Genomic DNA, 5367 nt, shown 5'->3' on the forward strand with positions numbered 1-5367 from the left:
AAAAAAAAAAAAAAAAAAAAAAAAAAAAGGATAATTAGTTTCAGAATTACAAAGAATACAAAGGAATTTATTAGGGATTTTGAATTTTTGAGATAAAATGTGAGACAATTGTAAAAATTACAGGGGATATGGAATAGTTTTGTTTTTGTTTTTGTTTTGTTTTTTGTACCAGAGAATGAACACGGGTCCTTGTGCTTGTGAGACAGGTGCCAGAACCACTGAGCTAAATCCCTGGCCCCATGGAATAGTTTTTTTAAAAGCAGTTTTGGCAAGCATTTCAGCCATTGTGTGGTGGAGCAGGCTCTCCCTCCCTCATGTGTACCGTGTCACAGTGACCCATTCAGCGACCTCCCAGTGGCCCCAACTCTGCTGTGATGGGAGGAAATTGGCAAATGCTGACGTTTGGGGGCTTTCTTGCCCCTGTTAGTTGTTAAACATTTCCCAGCACTTGCTGGTTAGGATAACCAGTCCTGCGATCCGCCGTGTGTGTGTGTGTGTGTGTGTGTGTGTGTGTGTGTGTGTGTGTAATTTCTACTGGCCCGTGTTTGCAGTACATAATGAGCATAACGTTCCCTGTGTGGAGTTGGTGTGTGTGCCCAACACATCTTTTTCTTTCTTTCTTCCCTCCTGCCTTCCTTTCTTTCTTTTTCTTTCCTTCTCTCCCTCTCTCTCTCCCTCCCTCCTTTCATTTCTCTCTCTCTCTCTCTCTCTCTCTCTCTCTCTCTCTCTCTTTCTCTCTCTCTCTCTCTCTCTCTCTCTCTCTCTCTCTCTCTCTCTCTCTTTCTCTCTCTTTTTGAACCAGGGATGGAACTCAGGAGCTTATGCTTGCCAGGCAGGTACTGTGCCACTAGCTACATCCCTGGCCTCTTAATTCTTCTTTTCAGCCCTTCCCTCCCCTTCCTTGAGGGATCCATTGTGCTGTGCTTTTAACAGTGCTCATTGTGCTGGCTGCACGTTACAGTCCCCCTGGAGGCTGCACGTGACAGTTTCATCTGGAGACTACAACAGAAAACAGATCTTGCTGATTTGGGCTCTGCTTAATCACCAGAAAAATTACCAAAGAGTATATTAGCCTGCGAAGGGATGCAGGCACTGTCAGGTCATTGGGGGGTGGGGGGACTGGGGATTGAAACTGGGTCTTTGTGCTTGCACTGAGCTAAATCCCCAGCCCATTAACTTTTAAAATGCAGGTTATCTGTGGTTGAGCACACCTGTGATCCCAGTGTTCAGGAGGCTGAGGCAGGAGGATTGCCTTGAGTTTGAGGACAGTCTGGGCTACACAGTGAGACTTTGTCACAATCAAACAGGCAAGCAAACAAGCAGTCAGTTGTTCTTAACTTAAAGCCCAGCTGTTCTTAACTTAAAGCCAGGCTCAGAATCTCCTGTAGGGCCAGATAAAATAGACTCCCTGGTCCATCACACTCTGCAGTCTGTGATTATTAGGTCCAGGCAGGGCCTGAGACTATGCAGCCATTCCACAAACCAAGGTCCCGGAAGACCTTACCTGCGCCCATGTCTCAGGGCTACTGCTCTGAAACAACACTCCAAGCAGAGGCTCTCTGGCATGTTCTGATTTTTGTCTGACATTTTACTCACTTTTAAATGTTAATTATTGTTTTTCCCTTCCCTAGGGTAGCGGGGTGAGTGATGGGAAAGGTGGCTGCTCAGGTTATTTCTTTTATTTCTCTAATTCTAGACCAGTGGTTCCAAACTGGCTGCACATTGAGGAAATCTGGGAAGAGATTCTGATTCATTTCAGGTGGAGAACATACATATTTTTTAAAGCTCCACATTTCACTTTAGAGTGAAATGCTCTATTTATGCTTTAAATAGCCTGGTATTCAAGCTAAAAATTTCAGAGTCAGAATTATGTAGGCTACACTGTTTGAAAATGACAGCTCCTCCTTCTGTAGCCATTTTTGAGATCTACATTATCTCTATTTTCCATATGAATGGCAAATCAAAGGGATAAGCAAAAAAAAAAAAAGCTATCATTGAGAAGGACAAGTGTGTATTTTAATGCAAAACCTGTGAGGTTAAACCAGTGACGTTATAACTAGTAAGAGAAGTCCCGACACAAACGATAAATGTTCGATGATGGATATGATAATTTCCCCACTACAGCATTACACATTATATTCATGCATCAAAATTATATACAGTACCATATATATATAAATTACTGTATGTCAGTTAAAAATTAGTAAGAGCTGGGTGTGGTGGCGCATGCCTGTAATCCCAGCACTCTGGAGGCTGAGGCAGGAGGATTGCTGTGAGTTCGAGACCAGCCTGAACTACATAGTGAGTTCCAGGTCAGTCTCAAATATATAGGGAGACCCTGTCTCAAAAACAACAACAACAAAAAAAAAAACCAAACAAAAATTAGTAAGAAAAGTTGTAGGCCTGGAGGCTCACAAAGTGTGCATAAGTGTGTATATTTGTACCTATCCAAATTAAACATATACACACATAAATAAAGAGAATACTGAAGAAAGGCAAAGAATACTAAGGAAGTATACAGTGCTGAGGGCTGGCTTTTTTGAGGGAACCACTACATAAGAGCAGAAAGAATTTTTTATTAACTGGAATTCTCATATGGCAGTTTTACTATTTAATTCTCCCCTTTGTAAAGAACCTGATTTATGCATAGTAGTAATATGTGCAGCCAAAGACAACAATCCCCAGCCTCCTTTGCAATTAGTGTACCACGTGGCCAAATTCTGGCCAATAAGATACAAGGAGATTTTGGATGAGACCTCTGAGAAGGCTTCTGACTTCCAGAGTGTGATTTCTGCCCGTTTTCCCCTCCAGCTGTTTGAAATGAACATGAGATAACTAGACCACCATCAGCGTGTTGGACCGCGAGCGTCCTGAAGAAGAAGAAGCCTGAGTTGGCACAAAGCAGAAAGCTAGGAGGCTGCATTCATAATTAGGATAGGACAGCTCCAGACGCTATCTACTTCCTTTATATGAGAGAAGATAAATCCCTGAATTTAACGCCTGTCAATTTAGGTTTCCTGGATTATGAAACTCAATCCTAACTGACATACCTAATAGCCCCTAACACAAAGAAGGTAGTCCCCCTGACAGCTTGTTTGGGGTTACTTATCCCCAACGACTCCCTTCTCTGAGAGCTTCTGATGCGAGCCATGCCCCTCCTTTTCCTTCCAAACACAAATCCTCTGCACAGCTGATCGGTGGGGTGGTCACCGGAGCAGGATATAGCTACTGGGATTGGGAATCAACTGAGTTAGCAGTGGTGTTTGACCCAGATCGTGACATAGCAGGGAGGACATGGCCATGATGGAGCACAGCTGGACTGACGGACGTGCCAGCAAAGGGAGAAGGTGCAGCGGATGTGGAAAGAGAAATGAGCCGTTCAGACAGGCAGACAATGAGCCAGCCATGTGGACAGAGGCTGGGAGGACCATGTGATCCCCGAGTGACGGCCCAGGAAGCCTAGTCCCCAACACGCCCATTCTCCTGGGGGGCTTGGCTGCATTTTATTGTCCATTCCTGCCTACAAGGTATAATTGAAAAATGTGTTTAAATTTAAAAAATTTATTACAGTAAAAGTCACATTGCTATTAATCCCCCTTGCTTCGCGCCTGTATCCATTGTTCTCGCCCCTGTCTGAGCAGTTCTGGAAGTGCTTTTTTGTGAGAGTCTTTAGTTGCACCGTCATGACTCTTTGGTGTCCTTAAGCAGTTCAAAACGTTTACCTTTTATGGCCCGGAGTCGGGGCAGAGGCAGAAGTCACAAGGTGCTAGATTCTGTGAATAAGGTAGAGGAGGAGACACTACCATGCTTTTATCAGCCTTCTTTTCCCTTGGATGGCACTTGGCAGCTGTACTCACCGTAACTTTAATTATACCTCAAAAAGATGCTCACGAAGTGAAGGGGGCTACTTTGAGGGGCTTTGTGGCAATGCGTCTTTTACTGCACTACGTTAAAAAATTTAAACATTCTCTGTATATTTTGATCACACCCCATTTATCCCTGTGAGAATCTCTTCACCACTTTTTAGTTTAAGTAGATTCCTGTTTCCTGTGACTGGCAGACTATAAGGGGTCTGAGGACATTTCTGGATAAGTCTTAGAGGGATGTTTCATGACATTGGATTTTACACCAAGAATTTTGCCTTATATGGTGAAAAGATACAAATGAAATTGGAGGAAAACCTGAATAAAATACCCTCTCTTTTTTCCAAATAAACCCTCTAGACTTGACCTTCTTCCAGGAACTAGCTTTTTTTTTTCCTCTCTCTCTTTGGTACCTGGGATTGAACTCAGGACCTTGTGCTTGCGAGGCAGGTGGTGACACTGCTGAGCTAAATCCCTGGCCCTAGGTACTAGCTTTTAGTAGACTGTAGATAACGGCTCTGAAGCCCTGGTCCTGAAGGTAACAGCTAAGGAAGGTCAGTCTCCTTTCCCACACTTCAGCCCATAAATATCCCTAAAGTCCATCCCTGGGTAGATGGATTTGAGACTTGACCTCTTGCCCGGTGAACAACTCACCATTTCAGTGACTGGCATACCGCATGGTAGGTAAAACCTGCCCAGTTCTGTAACAAGACTGAACAAGGCCAACTGTGCCCAGTGACATCTCCTGGTCAGCACTGAGCAAGACAGAGAGCAAACACTGTTGTTATAGATTTTCTCATTGACATTTGAAGGTCCATGGAATCTTAGACGTAATTTCTATCATTTTGGCGGGTGGATGAAACAACATAGTATTATGCATCACATTTGCTTTGCTATGAATCAGCATTAAATGTTGCAACAGGGCCCTGACAGGTTCTTTAGAGAGCTTGGGCCACAACTACAGTAGGAGCCTGGGTTAATTTCTAGTCAGAAGACGACGACTTCTTTCATCCCATTACATTTATACAGGGCCTATGATGGCTACCGCTGTGTAGCTGGCAGCACACAGATTATCTGAGAAATACTAACTAGTTTTCCACGATGAGCATCGGCTCTCAAGTTGAAACACAAATGGGAAATGCTGGGGTGAAATGAAGGATTATTAGACACAGAAAAAGGCTTTCTAAGAAGAGGATGCAATGCTTTATCTGAAGACTCTATCATTAGACAAATGTCTGTGCATTAGTTCAGGGGCAACTCCGCTCGGAATCAGAGTATTAATGACAGGACAGTAGTTAGCGTACACTATAATGACATGAGGATGTGCTTTCCCAATGCACTTAATGTGCATTTTCTCAAGAAATTGCCTCTTTCAACTCCATTAGTTTTAGTACTGGGGATCAAACTTGTGACCTGTGCTTGTGAGACAGGCACCATTACCACTAAGCTAAATCCCCGGCCCTCAATGCCATCATTTTTTTTTTTTTTTTTTTTTTGAGACAGG

The 5367-nt window shown here is 43.5% G+C and overlaps 1 protein-coding gene across 1 annotated transcript in view; it reads right to left on the reverse strand.

The window, feature by feature from the left end:
* Positions 1-5367, reverse strand: part of Mypn (myopalladin) — an 85717-nt gene that overhangs the window by 31320 nt on the left and 49030 nt on the right. The window lies entirely within an intron of this gene.

Source organism: Fukomys damarensis, unplaced genomic scaffold, assembly GCF_012274545.1.
Source record: "Fukomys damarensis isolate Sample0158 unplaced genomic scaffold, DMR_v1.0_HiC HiC_scaffold_20, whole genome shotgun sequence".
Taxonomy (NCBI): domain Eukaryota; kingdom Metazoa; phylum Chordata; class Mammalia; order Rodentia; family Bathyergidae; genus Fukomys; species Fukomys damarensis.